Here is a 15,729-nt window from a genome sequence, read left to right as displayed (position 1 = left end):
GGGATGCTGGTCCCACCCGGGCACCCCCGCACAAGGTAAAGTCTCCCTCGTTGGAGGGCAGCGCAGGGAGCCCACCCCTGGCTGCCCCCGCCGGCTCCCCGCAAGACCAGCACCTCTGTGTGCTGCTGAGGGAGCCGGCCTTCTCTGTGCTGTCTGCCCGCTCTAGCGTGCAGGCTTGCGGACGGACGGGCCACTTCAGGGCCCCGGGATGGGTTCCGGGCCCCTTCCTCGTGACCGCGGGGATTACGACAGAGCTCCCTGATGCTACCATCTTCTTGGCGCCCCAGAATGGGCTACGGGGCCCCTCCTTGGGATCTTCACAGATGGCGCTCCCTAACTTGACTTCTGCTGGGGGCCCCAGGATGGGGTCTGGGGCCCCCCGGCCAACCTTCACGGGGAGCGCGACGGCGCTCCCCGGCATCTTCCTCGCCGCCGGCTCCTTCACAGCTGGCGGCCATCTGGCGGGATGCGTGACGGCACCCCTCCCCATTCCTCATTCTTCACGGGGCCACAGGATGGGGTCCGGGGCCCACCGCCTCAAATCTTCACGGGGAGCGCAACGGCACTCCCCGACTTTACTTTGGCTGCAGGGGGCCCCAGGATGGGGTCGGGAGTCCCTACCCACCGCGGCAGGGGGGGGTGAGCGACAGCGCCACCCTATCGACTCAAATCAGGCCAGGCTTCACAGGGGCCCGGGATGGGGCCCGGGCCCCTTCCTCGTCCACAAGGGGAGTGCGACGGCGCTCCCCTCGCTCCTCTTCCTCATGGGGCAGCCCCCGGGCCCTGGCCCACCCCGGGGGCACAGTCTCAAGCAGCTGCGGAGCCCCACGCGCTTCGTAGCTGCTTCTCCAGAGGTCAAAGGTCACCATCCTTCTTCCCTGGATATCTCAGGCCCTTAAGGGCTGATTTTCATCATTCTTGTGTCGTTTCGCTCCTGGTGACAAGCCCTTGCCACCAGGAGCACTCTCCTCTGGCCTCCTGGCCTCAAAGGGTCCCACATCATACGGAGCCAGTCCCACTGACTCCCTGCGCCAGCCTTTTCTCCGGGTTCCCTCTTTCTCTTCTGGGCAGCGTGTTCTCCGTGCGCTAGCCCAGTCCTTCCCCCAACTAGTCCTCTGGGAGGGTAAGGGGGCCAGCTTGCCTGGCCCTGGCATTCACCTCGCTGGCCTGGAGTCCTTCACGGGCCGAGTCCCTGCCCCAAGGGCAGTCAGGAGGTTCTTCCTTCCAGTTGTCCATGACGCCCATCTGCAGTGCCAGTGTCCAGCAGTGAAGCACAGCCAAGAGAGAGAGCCCTCCCCTGTGCAGGACCTTTTAAGTGGGGGCGGAAGTGTTCAGCAGGTCTGCACCTCTGGCCTATTCAGATGTGCCACATCACTTCCTTGCCCCCATCCCCTCCTTCTTGCACAGTCTTCTGGGATAGCTCAAAATGGCATCCTCCAGGAGTTAGTTGCCACATGTGCTCTGAAAGTCTCAGCACCTCCTCACTGACATGCCTCGCAGGGCCTCTCCAGCCTGCTCCTGGCATGGGATGACAGCTGGCTGATTGATGCAAGGCCCTGCTCCAGTAACTGGACAGAGCAGTAATTTACCCTAATCCTGAGCTGAGTCAGAGAAAGATGACATCCATGGATGACCCATAAGTTGTGCAACTATGCTCTTGTAACCTACTGCATCATTCTTTTCTTACAGGTTACAGTGTACTTTGGTGTGACTCTGGTCTCGGTGGACCCCAGAGAAATGGAGTTGCACCCTAGGCCCTCCTTTCCCATTGACATTTAATGGAGTATGCCCACATTGTAAATACCTCAAGCACACTGACATTGGCAGTTAACTGAGTGTCCCTACAGTGAAAAGACAGTAAGCACACTGACTCTCCCTCACATGTGTACATGTGTACAGCCCTCTCATGAGACCTACTCCAGGTCACTACCCACTCTGCATAGTTCCTCCTGGACCAGGCTTACTTAAGCGCAGGTCTTGGGCTGCGCACACCAGGAATCCTCCTCCCACAGCTCTCACATGGGTGCACATCCATGTGCACACATGATCACATGTAACCCGCCCGGGGCCTCCTGCCCTTGCTGCGCCACAGCAGCCTTTCCTTAGCACGGCGGCACTGGCGGTAAACATGCGCAGTCCATTTTACCATGTGTTTACTGTGCGTGAGTCCCCTCATAGGAGGTGCCCTCACAGTAAAAAGTCAAAAACCAGGTGGTCAAAAAGCGAGAAATCAGGGCAGACCTGATTGTCAGAACGGTCCTCTAACAGTTGACAGTTAGTTTGTGAAATCTTGAGTAGTGGGTTGATTTCCTTCCATGCATTTAGGTTTTCAAAATTCATTGAGAATTTTATAAAATTATTTGGTTGCAGATTTAGCATTTAGAATTCTGTCTGAGTAGTACATTTTTTAGCTTTTTTGATTGATGATTTGTATATTCTGTTAAGTTTGTGTAGCTGCAGTTTGTCTCGAATGTTGTTTGTTTTGTGCCAAGTCCGCTGCAACCTTTTGATTTGTTGCTTTATCTGTTTAAGTTCTGTGTTTCTCCAAGGTGTTGGTTTTCTTTTGTCCTGTTGAGTTTTTCTAAATGATATTGAAATATCAAAAGCTTCCTGTAGCTACTCATAAAGTTTTGGAACAGAATTATTGTTTTTAGATCTGTGTTGGCTGTTAGCTGTGATTCTATGTCTTCAAAACTGAGTTTGCTCCACGGTCGATAGATGCATGTATGTAAGTTGCTGTGGGGTGTGTTGATTTGTGGTGTTTTATGTCGGAAAGTTATCAAATGGTTGTTTGACCATGTGATTGGTGTGATGCTATGAACATTAATTAGTTCAGGCTTTGCAAAAATTACAGCTATGATGTTTCCAGTGATGTGTGTGTGATTGTGTACAACCTAATGTAGTTTCAATGCGACTAGGCCAGTGGTAATAGCTTTTGAATGGGGCATAATGGGTTTGTCAAACCAAATGTTTAGGTTCTCAAGAATACATAGGTTTGAGTATAATGTTGTAAGGTTTGAGACTGTATCTAGAAAAGCATCTGGGTATGTTGAGTTGTTAGGTGGAGGTCTGTAAAGGAAGAGAAAGTTACAGGAGGAAGTTGGAGTAGGGTTGCATCTGGTGAGGAGGGCCTCCCAACCTTATATAGAAATGCTGTTTTACTGATATTTATTGCTTGTTTGAATATAATAGCTAGTCCACCTCCTCTTTTGCCTATACAGTTTTGTGTGATGGTTTGATAGCCCGGAGGAACAGCTTCATGCAACACTTGGGCCATGTCATCTCCCAACCATGATTCCGTTTTGAAAAGTAAATCAGGTTGTGTGTCCGTGACCAGGTCGTAGATGTGGTGCTTGTTTTTATGAGCAGGCAGTTTAGAAAATGTGTGTTATTGGTGGTGTTGTTTTGTTTTGGAGAAGGGTGAGCAATATATTTTGAGCTTGTAGCAGGTATATTGTTAGTTAGTGTCTGGATGACGTGATTAACTGGCTTTAACTAGAAAAACTATTCTCTTCTTGATGTTCACATCTTTCGTCAAACTGCCCCCTCTCTGCCACTCTTACTGGAGTTGTTCATACCAGAATTTCACATGTAGCACTACAAATATCAATATTTCTAGAAAGAAAACTGAGAAAGAAGACCGCCCCCCCAAAGGCCAAATATTTCATCTTTCATGTGCAACATCCCGTAAATGTTTCAAGTACATTCACAAGTGTAACGTCTGATTGCCAAAAGCACAAAGGCCAATAAAGTGTCTCCTATGCACAATTGTTTGCCATGCCGGATTAAATATAGTGCCCTTCTGCTGAATCTCTGCAGGCCTGGTGCATGGACACAACAGTAGGGCATCAGTATCTGGAATTCTTAAAATTACGAGTGATGAAGATTTATAAATATAGAGGAGCATCCCACAAAAAAACAATCCAAAATAAATTGTTCACATGTGTTTGCATCTTCTTTATTTTCTTCCACAATTCTTGAGTATCACATGAGTTAAATCAACCACAGCCTGAGGCAAAGTGTTTCGTTCAAACATCAAACTTCGTCCAGGCTGTAATGCAGTCCACAAAGTATACATAAATATGCACAATACTAATATACATCATCATAGAATAGCTCCGTACATATTGGCCAAGTCCCACCACCCCATATACCAAAAATTTATTTTAAAGGATTTCCACAAACACCTTATATAGACCCCTATGGTCCTCTACATAGACCACTGAAAACACGTTACGTGGAGTCATTTTCCTTTTTTTAGAAAGACATATTCATTAATCATGGTAATCTAATCACATTAGTAATAAGAAGAGAGAAGGGGGAAAAAGGAAACACATCTTGTTATTTCACTACCACGTAACATAGCTGCTCAATTGAAGGGTATCAATATCATACTCGTAATGTACCATGTTTATTTCCAAAGGTTTAAGTCTTCAAACAAGATCCAACGTGAAATCATATTTTATCACTAAACATACTTATTGGTCAAGTAAATGAAGTCATATTACAAATAAAAAGAGAGGCGAGGGAAAAAAGAAAAACACGCTATTACATCCCTACCACATACATTATAGCTAATCAGTTCAAAAACATCCATATCATAATCCTTACATACCGTATTTATTTCCAAAAGTTTAAATTCTACAACAAGATCCAGCACAGCAAAGGGATATGTTACTCCAATATTGTCATCAATCATTTAGCATTTCCAATCAATTCATTTTCTTTTATATATAAATTACATCCATGTGCCTCAAGTAAACTGTATCATGTGGAAACACCTAGTACATAAACAATAAGCAATTAGGTAAAATCCTTAATGTTACATGAAACATCACACCCAAATCCACACACCCAACTAATGTCTCAAAATTGCCATCCCACACCACAAGATTAGTGCCATAACCCCATATTTAAATCGCAATGCCACAAAACAATATTATGTGCACTCCATATCCAATCCCCACAAAACAATCTATCAAATACCAAGAAGCTATTTCAACCACTCTCATAGCATTGTGACCCAATAATCCAGTTTGACAGTGGCATACCCAAATCAGTGTCCAGCGACATGACCAATGCTTCCTTGTATCAGCAAGCAAAAGAAACACCAGTAACATTTGTTGCCAAATAAACTGTGTATGCCCGCGAAAGGAGCTAGGCCCAGATTACAACTCTCACACAGTCTCCATTTTATAGTGTCAAATATGTGAGTTGCATCTGCAACAAAGTCAATATATCTCAAAACGAGTGATATCCTACGTAGCCCCATATTAGATCTAACAGTTTGTGGACCAAAAACGAATATACCTATACTTCTTTAAAACATTCTCCATACCCCCCACATTCATTGCCAAAGAGAATCCAATATGCAAACACTGACATCATAAGCTATGTGTCATAGACAGAAAACCACAGTAAGCGCGACGGCCACCTTAAACCATGTTCAATAGATGTAAGTCAAACAAAACTTCTCTTTCAACAATTTTAATATTAAATCCGTTTAGCAATTGGTGACATGTAATGGCAGAATTTTAATTCCTGCAAACAATATTCACAGCCAAATATTTTAAAACTGCCATCATAGACGGTACATTATAAACAGAGCATGACAGTTAACATGGCTGTCATCTTCAAGCCATACTAAGTGTGACTGCCATCTTAAAACAATCTTCAATAGATGTAACTCAAACAAAACATTTCATTCTACAATTGTAATCTTATATCAGGTACCATGTAAAGTAAAAATTAATTTGCTCTGCGAACAATATTCCCAACCATATATTTGAAGACTGCCATCATAGATGGTGCATTATAAATAGAATGTCACTGTAAGCGTGGCTGCCATCTTCAAGCCATAGTAAGCACAACTGCCATCTTAAAACAACCTTCAGCAAATGTAAATCAAACACAAACATCCAGTTCCACAATTTTAATCTTAAATTTGATGGCTACTGGGGGAATTTTTAAAACAATTAATGAAGCTTGAAGTAGGTATTCGAAACATAAGGGGACGTGCTCTTGTAGGGAAACATCCTGAGCAACTAGGTCTAAACCACTACTTGCCTGAACCACTACTGCTAAACAACTAAAAAGTCTTTACAACTAAGTACTGAACAACTACTGTCTAAACAACAATTGTGCCTGAATAACAATTGCCTGAACAACTAATTTTAAGGTATCAATCAATACACTTATAAAGCGCACTACATACCCGCAAGGGTCTCAAGGCGCTGGGGAAAAAAATGGGGGGGTGCTGCTACTGCTCGAAGAGCCAGGTCTTGAGGTGTCTTTTGAAGGTGAGCAGGTCCTGGATCTTTCTTAGGTCGGTCGGGAGTGTGTTCCAGGTCTTGGCGGCGAGGTAGGAGAAAGATCTGCCGCCGGAGGATTTACGTCGGATGTGGGGGATGGAGGCGAGGGCAAGGTTGGAAGAGCGGAGTTGTTGGGTGGGGGTGTAGAAGCTGAGTCTGTTGTTCAGGTAGGCTGCTCCGGTGTTGTGGAGTGCTTTGTGTGCGTGGGTGAGGAGCTTGAAGGTGATCCTCTTGTCGACGGGGAGCCAGTGCAGGTCTCTCAGGTGGGGGGTGATGTGGCTGCGGCGGGGTATGTTGAGGATGAGTCGGGCGGAGGCGTTTTGGATGTGTTGGAGGTGTTTCAGGTGTTTGGACGGGATGCCTGCGTAGAGTACGTTGCTGTTGTCGAGCCTGCTGCTGACGAGGGCCTGTGTTACTGTTTTTCTTGTTTCGGTTGGGATCCATTTGTAGATCCTGCGAAGCATACGGAGGGTGTTGTAGCAGGAGGAGGAGATGGCGTTGAGCTGTTTTGACGTGGAGAGGGATGAGTCGAGGATAAAGCCAAGGTTGCATGCGTGGTCAGTTGGTGACGGTGGGATTCCCAGCGAGGCTGGCCACCACGAGTCATCACAGGCAGAGGGGGTGGGCCCCAGGATGAGGACCTCCGTTTTGTCCGAGTTCAGTTTCAGCCGGCTGCCTCTCATCCAGTCGGTGACAACATTCATGCCCTCGTGGAAGTTGGTTTTGGCGGTGTGTGGGTCCTTGGTGAGGGAGAGGATGAGTTGGGTGTCGTCTGCATAGGAGATAATGCTGAGGTTGTGTTGGCGGGCCACTTGTGCGTGGGGGGCCATGTAGATGTTGAACAGCATAAGCTGAGCCCTGGGGTACCCTGCAGACAATGTTGGTGGCTTTGGATTGGAAAGGGGGGGGCGGACTCTCTGGGTTCTGCCGGAGAGGAAGGATGTGGTCCAGTTGAGGGCTTTCTCTTGGATCCCTGCTTCGTGGAGGCAGATTTTTAGAGTGTGATGGCAGACTGTGTTGAAGGCGGCTGACAGGTCTAGGAGGATGAGGGCTGATGTTTCTCCATTGTTGAGTTGGCTTCTGATGTCGTCTGTGTTGGCAAGAAGAGCGGTCTAGGTGCTGTGGTTCCGTCTGAATCCAGACTGGGAGGGGTCGAGGATGTTGTTGTCTTCGAGGTAGCGGGTAAGTTGTGTGTTGACGATTTTCTCAATGACCTTTGCCGGGAATGGGAGCAGAGAGATGGGCCGGAAATTCTTAAGGTCTTTGGGGTCCGCCTTCATTTTTTTGAGTAGATCGTTTATTTTGGCATGCTTCCAGCTTTCCTGGAATTTTGCTGTTTCGAAGGAGATGTTGATTACCTTCCGTAGGTGTGGTGCGATGGCTGTGTCTGCTTTGTTGTATATGTGGTGTGGGCACGGGTCTGACGGTGATCCAGAGTGGATGGAATTCATGGTCTTGCAAGTCTCATCGTCGTTGATGCTGGTCCAGGAGGTCAAGCGGTTGGTGCGGGTGGAGTTCGTGGAGGGGGAGATTGGCGTGATTGAGGTAGTTGGGGTGTTGAAGCTGTCGTGGATGTCAGTGATCTTTCGGTGGAAAGCGGTGGCTAGGGCGTCGCACAGTTCTTGGGAGGGTGGGATGTCGTTGACGGTGGCGCTGGGGTTGGAGAGCTCCTACGATGTTGAAGAGTTCTTTGCAGTCGTGAGCATTGTTTTCCAGGCGGGTTTTGAAGGAGGATCTCTTTGCTAGCCTGAGGAGTTGGTGATGTCTACGTGTGGCGTTCTTGAGTGCTGTGTGGCTGTTGGGTGTGCGTTCGTAGAGCCATTTCTTCTTGAGGTTACGGCAGTTGCGTTTGGAGGCTTGGAGGTCGTTGGTGAACCAGGTGGCTTTCTTATTGGTTTGGTTGTTGGAGGGCTTTTTGAGTGGTGCGAGGCGGTTGGCGCAGTCGTTGATCCATAGTCTGAGGTTGTGGGCGGCGATGTCAGGGTCGGTGGAGTCGTGGGCGGTTTCTGGGCTAGGGCGTTGGTCAGCTGATCTTCGGTGACTTTGCTCCAGCATCGACGGGGTGGTCGCTCGGTGTGGTGGTGTTTAGTTTGTTTCTTGAAGGTGAAGTGGATGCAGTGGTGGTCGGTCCAGTAGAGTTCGGTGGTGCGGTTGAAGGCGATGTGGTCACTTGTGGAGAAGATGGGGTCTAGAGTGTGACCAGCGGCATGGGTGGGTGTGTTGACAAGCTGTCTGAGGCCGAGGTTGGCGAGGTTGTCAATCAGGGTGGTGGAGTTGACGTCGTTATTGTTTTCGAGGTGGAAGTTTAGGTCCCTGAGGAGGATGTAATCCGTGGAGGCGAGTGCGTGGGTGCTGGCAAGGTCGGCAATGGCATTGCTGAACAGTGCCCTGGGTCCAGGGGGTCTGTAGACGAGCGTTCCTCTGAGGGTGGTGTTGGGGTCGGCGTGAATTTGAAAGTGTAGGAGTTCAGCGGAGTTGAGGGAGTCGTCCAGGTGGGTGTGGGCTTTGAGGGTGGCCTTGTGGACGATGGCTATGCCTCCGCCGGTTCCGTTGATGCGGTCTCTGCAGGAGATCTTGTACCCGTCCGGAATGGCTATGGCGATGTCAGGTGCTGAGGAGTTGTTCCACCAGGTTTCGGTCAGGAAGGCTACGTCGGGGGTGGTGGTGTTGAGCAGGTCCCAGAGCTTGATGGCGTGCTTACGTGCGGAGGGAGTATGCAGTGGAGGTGGTTGGTCTTGGTCCTGGGAGGTTTATAGGCTCTGTTGCAGGTGAAGCTACAGTTGTGGGAGGAGAAGGGTCCGTGTGTGCTTTTCGGAGTGGCCTGGAAGCAGGTGGTGTCTCGACCGGTGTTGAGTGTGAGGAGGGTGCTGGCGTTGTAACGGAGGCTGGCGGTGTGGCTGTTGCGGGGTCCAGGTGTTCTGGCGCTGGGCGTGGTCCAGGCGCTGACGGGCGCAGACCGGCTTGCCTTTGGCGCGCCTCCGGCACTCCAGTGGCGCAACCGCTATTAAGAATGGAGGGGGGAGGGAAGAGCAGCTGGGAGGTGGGAGGCGCGGGCGAATGGAGGCGCGGGCATATGGAGGGGCGGGGGGCGGGGGAGTGGAGAGAGAGTGGAAAAAAAGACACAATACAATAAACGGGGGAGCAGTGGGCAGAAAAAGTGAAAAAGTGACAAAAAGTGAAAAAATATGAAAAAACAGAACAAGGAATGCAAGAAGATAAGCAAAGATAGCCAAAGATCGACAAAGATGGACAAAGAAACAAAGAAACAGAAAAGCACTCTAGTGCTCACCAGGCACCAGGGCGGATCGGGTCCAGGAGAGCCTCGATCCCTTGGAGCAGCGAGGGCGGGGAGGGGGAGACACGGGCACGGCTCGGTGGTGCTGTGCGCGCGGGGAGTGTTTCACCTGTCCAAACGAGGTCAGGGGACAAGGTAAGGTTTTCTTTTTGGTTTTTATGGTTTATTAGTTGTTCAGGCAATTGTTATTCAGGCACAATTGTTGTTTAGACAGTAGTTGTTCAGTACTTAGTTGTAGAGACTTGTTAGTTGTTTAGCAGTAGTGGTTTAGGCTATAGTTGTTTAAGACCTAGTTGTTCTGTCACATATTCGCTATTGTATGTGCAAATTTGAGATACATATTTCTCATATGTTGATTTTTCGTGAATTACCAGTTTCATATCAAAAGCTGATTATTCATGGATTATAGGGTATATCAATTCACAATTACAGTTGCGTTTAGCAGTTTTAATGACATCTTAATTAACATATTTCCTTTATTTTGTAGAGCTCCACTACGTACTGCAGAGCTCATTGACAGAAAACCTGGACAGAGTGGTTGACAACTGTGTCTCTGTTTTCTCTCTTATCCTATTCCCTTCTCCCGTCCTCATACCTCAGTGCATGTATTCAGTGGTGGCAGCGATGGGTGACAGAAAGAGCGTCGCTCTCACTAGCTACTGATTACAAAATTAGTGCAACCTAACAGAGTGACAGCAACAGCTGCTGCATCAACACCAGCCCTAGACTTTCAAAACAATGGCCTCTAAAGGCTCCAGCCCCCACAGAAATGCCTGATGGGAAAATGGCCAATCTGGTCATTCATGGAGTTGAATCATACAATACCAAACCCTGTTCTGTGCATTGTATCAATTTGAATGAATCAAAGAACTTTTACACAGCTAAAAAAACACTGCCACCACTTGGACCCTGAAACCAGCTTGTGCATCATGCCAAATAAAGTTCACAAAATATGTGATGTCACCTTTGTGGTATAAACATCTCTTGGTTGGTGTGAGCCAACCCTACCATCATGGGTTTAAGCCTATCAGCTATAATCTGAGCAAGTACCTTATGATCAACATTGTTGAGTGATTGTGAATTATAAAATGGACAAAAATATGTAATATTTGCTAGGTTTGAGAAAGGTTGGGATGATCAGGAAGCCTTCCATCGGCAGCCCCATCTTCATATATAGGCAGAAGATGCTGAGCAAGCAAGAGTCCATATTCTTTTTAATTCTGTTGTGAGTCGATCCACCCTTGGAACCCATCTATGGCTGTTTTGTATGTAGTCAAAACTATGTGCTAAAGGGGGCATTGCTTGGCATTATTTGAAGCTGGCTGCACCTTAAGAAGCTCCGTCGCGGCCTCAGAAGAGACTCGGCCCAATAGTGCATGCTTGTTCCGCTCACTGCCACAACATGCTTTTCTTCTTAAACAAAGCGGACGCGCTGACGGAGATATTTCACCTGCCATTTTGAATTTTCCTCACATTGTTTCTGACTGAATGCAATCATTTAAAATGGCCTACTTTAATTTGCTGCTGCATGGCCCTACGTTTTTAGTGAATGCCTCCTGTTTCTTTCATCTATACAAGTGCCCATGAACATTACTATTTATACTTGACTTTATTAAGCCAAACCCTCCTCACTTTTTGAGATTTTATCATAGATCTGTGTGGTATCAACAAAACAACACTCTCCATATTACAAATATTTTAAAGTAAACCATTTCCTTCCCTTTTCCTTATGGGAAGAAACAACGGTTTGAGACACTTGTCATCTATTACACCTACTTCCTCATTTACTTTTTCACTAGATACTATGAATTCATTTTCAGTGCTCGTAAATAACATGGAGGGCAATAGTCAAGATTCTGCTGCTTCGTTCACTCCATCGTCCAGTGAAACTATTAGTCCTCAAAAAACCCAAAGCAGACCCGGAAGACCTCACCAACTGCCGCCCAATCTCTCTTCTCCCCTTCCCCCGCCAAGGTCGCTGAGAAGATAGCGAACGCCCAACTGTCTCACTTCCTGGAGAAAAGCAAAACACTCAACGCCTCCCAGTCTGGATTTCGCAAGAACCACAGCACTGAGACCGCCCTCATCGCCTGCACTGATGACATCAGGACCAGAGTCGACAAGGGCAAGACGTCACACTCATCCTCCTGGACTTCTCCGCAGCCTTCAACACTGTTTGCCACCAAACCCTCCACGCACGCCTTTTCGACGCAGGAATCCGGCACAAGGCCCTAGACTGGCTCACCTCCTTCCTTGCCGAAAGAACCCAGAAAGTCTGTCTCTCTCCCTTCCAGTCCCCAGCAACCAAGATCATCTGCGGGGTCACCCAAGTGTCCTCCCTCAGCCCTACCCTGTTCAACATTTACATGGCCCCGCTCGCCAACATCTTCCGCCCCCACGCAATCACCATCATCTTGTACGCAGACGACACCCAGCTCATCATCTCCCTGTCCAGGAAACCTTTCACCACCAAGACAAACCTCCACGCCGGACTCCACGACACCGCCAAATGGATGACTGCAAGCCACCTCAATTTCAACTCCAACAAAACAGAAATCATCATCTTCGGCCCCAACAAGACAGTATGGGATGACTCCTGGTGGCCCACTGCCCTCGGACCACCCCCAACACCCTCCACCCACGCACGCAACCTCAGCATCATCTTAGACTCATCTCTCTCCATGGCCCAGCAAATCAACACCATATCATCCTTCTGTTTCAACACCCTTCGCATGCTACGGAAGACCTTCAAATTGATTCCCATAGAAACCAGAAAAACTGTCACCCATTCACTCATCAGCAGCAGATTAGACTACGGAAATGCCCTTTACGCTGGTACCAGAGCCAAGCTTCAGCAGAAACTCCTGCGTATCCAGAATGCAGCTGCACGCCTCATCCTCAACCTCCCACGCCACTAAAACATCTCCGCTCACCCCAGAACCCTTCACTGGCTGCCCATCAGAAAAAGGATTGTCTTCAAAATCCTCATCCACACCCACAAATCCCTCCACAACACTGGACCAGCCTACCTCAATGAACGAGTGAACTTCCACGCACCCACTTGACTCCTCCGCTCTGCTCACCTAGCCCTCGCCACAGTCCCCCGCATCCAACCCACCACATCCAGAGGCAGATCCTTCTCCTACCTCGCCCCCAAGACCTGGAACTCTCTCCCAAACAACCTACGCAAGACCCAGGACCTCCCGACTTTCAGAAAGCACCTAAAGACATGGCTTTTTGAGCAGTAAAACGGCATCGCCCCTCACCCCCCACAGCGCCTTGAGACCCTTCCGGGTGAGTAGCGTGCTTAATAAATGTTTTGATTGATTGATTGGTTGATTACTCCTAAAATCAAAATGCCACCCAAGCAATACTCCAATACTACTCAAGATACCAAACGAGTTAAGAAAGACCCAGCAAGCTGTCCAATATTATTTCAATGGATCTTTTACTTGAGGAAATGTGAGCACTTAAACATTACACAAAATATGCCAACACTAAATTGCAAATATTGAATGATAATTGGCCACTCATGGATAATAGAGTCACTCACGTGGAGCAAAGAGATAGTGATCTTGAAGATACCATTCATCTTCTTCAAAATTTATGATCTGAGGTATTGCACTTGAGAAAGTATGATGAGGAGTTAGAAAACAGGGGCAAAAGGAACAACCTTTGTATTTATGGACTGGATGAAGGAGTGGAAGGTACTGACCCCGTTTCTTTCTTCTAAGACCTTCTTCCTAAGATTTTAGACCTTCCACCTTCCCCATTTTTGGACACACAATGTGCACACAGATTGGGTCACTCTACTTGACATCCTTCGTCATCACAAAAATCTAGGGGAATCATTCTCTATTTCTTAGAATATGTGGAGCTTCTTCAAGTTATCAAAGCTGCTAAAGGTAAAACCAAAGGTTGAAGTTCTGGGTCTGGATCACAAATGTGCTTTGCTCAAGCCTTTGCCAAAGCTACAGCAGATAGAAGGAAAAGAGTTTTAGATATAAGGCCAACTCTTCGATCCTTTCATCCATGTCTGTTTAAAGTAACTTAAAAAAATAAAACTGCAATGTATGAGTATCCCACGCTATTGCAATTTTTTATCAATAACTTCAGAGGAGAAGAGATAGATATCTCAAACCTATCTTCAACTTGACTTATCATTATGATTTATTTTGAGGAAATTCTTCTGATAAATTGTTGCATTTTATCATGTGTTATGTCTCAAGTCTTCTTCCTCATTGTGTGGACTGTTTCTGCTAATTTTTATTTTATCATTTCATTTCGGTACTGTTATCATATACACCTTGAAGATTACATTATTATTGTTTTATGTGGTCTGATTCTCCCCTTGTTGGCTGCGTGGTGGTTCCGGTCGTATCACTTCCCTTGCGTGGCATCACAGCCCTCAACTACTTGTGTGTTTTATAGGTAAGCTCTATTATCGTATGCCTACTCTTTTCTGATCTCTCTCTTTCCTCCTGTCTTTCCTGCTCTGTACTGCCCTTATAGTGATTTAATCTTTGAATTTTATTCTTATTTACTTTCCTTTATCATTGTCTCCCTATTTCTGTCATTTTCCATTTCTTCAATACTAAAGTTGATCATTAAAAACTAAAATTCATACCAAAAGTTATATATCTTGTCATTTTCATTCAGTTGAAATATTTCATGTTAGTTCTTTTTCCCTTTTCTCAGTTTAATTGTTACCTTTCCTATTTATATGAATGCAAAACATGCTTATAATACTCAATTTGTAGAATCAGTTATAATTGAATCAATTGTTTTTTCTGTCTTTACATACAGTCACTTGGAATGTTAAGGAGTTAGACTCATCCAGCAAATGACAAAAGGAGCTTATACACTTAGGGCCTCATTAAGAGGCTGGTGATCTGACCGCCATATTACAACCCTGGCGACAGACCAGTCAGGGGACCGCTGTCTCCACCACAAATGTGGTTCCTGATGGGTAGATGGTAGCTGAAGTTGTACTCAGCCACAGCGGTGCTGAACTCAGTGCCACCATGCAGATTACAACTCAGCTTTCCCCCAGCCTTTCCATGGTGGTCATTCCACCATGGAAAGGCTGGCGGAAAGCCAGTGCTGGTTGCCGCAGGGGACCCCTTGCCCAGCACCACTGGATTACATGTCTGCTTTGGCCTCGACTCAGTTAAGGGGCCCAGTGCCAATACTGTAGTACTGTTCCTTCCGGGCAGCGCGGTGGGAACCTCATAATACTAAGTTCCCACCAGTCAGCCTGGCAGAAAAATTGTAATACGTTCAGGGGGACGCCCCCGCCATGGCTGTGGCATCCCCCCGCAAGTTTGATAGTCGACTTTCCGACCGTCAAACTCACAATGAGGCCCTTAGTCAAAGTGAATGTGGATGTTGCTTTATTTCAGGAATCCTATGTTATAGATAATGAAGTTTCAAAGCCTGTTTGTCATTGGTTGAGGTCAGCCCGATGGAAACATTGTAATACAGTCGGGGGGACAAACATCGTCATCGTCATAGCAGCAGCACCCTCCCCGAGAGTTTGGTAGTTGGCTTGTCCAATCGCCAAACTCACAATGAGGCCCTTAGTCAAATTGAATGTTGATGTTGCTTTATTTCAGGAATCCCATGTTATAGGTAACAAAGATTCAAAACATTTTTGTCATTGGGTGGAACATGCCTTCTCATCACCGGGGACAGGTAAATGTAATGGTATAGTTGTCCTTTGTAAAAAAAAAAAAACCTTAGATGTTAAAATGTTGTCACAAGAACTAGACACGGATGGTAGATGGTTTTTATTAAGTAATCCATGCGTAGAGGAATATACTTTCTTCTCCCATGTTCATTTCTCACAATTCAAGAATTGATTATCTTTTTGTCTCTAAAGCTCTCTCTCAACACATATTACATGCAGACTTCAGAACCATATTATTTTCAGATCATGCCCCAGTCATTTTAGACTTAAATGGTCATTACGACTTTGGCGGTCCGACCGAAGAACTGCCAAAACTGCGAGCAGGACACTGCTGTCATGCCGGCAGCGCCCCCACATCATATTGCAATGTTCCCGCCTGGATGACTGGTGGGAACATTGTATTATGACGTTTCCGCCATGCTGACTGGTGGGAA

The sequence above is a fragment of the Pleurodeles waltl genome, chromosome 5 (genome assembly GCF_031143425.1).
Source record: "Pleurodeles waltl isolate 20211129_DDA chromosome 5, aPleWal1.hap1.20221129, whole genome shotgun sequence".
Classification (NCBI taxonomy): domain Eukaryota; kingdom Metazoa; phylum Chordata; class Amphibia; order Caudata; family Salamandridae; genus Pleurodeles; species Pleurodeles waltl.
This window is presented reverse-complemented; position numbering follows the sequence as displayed.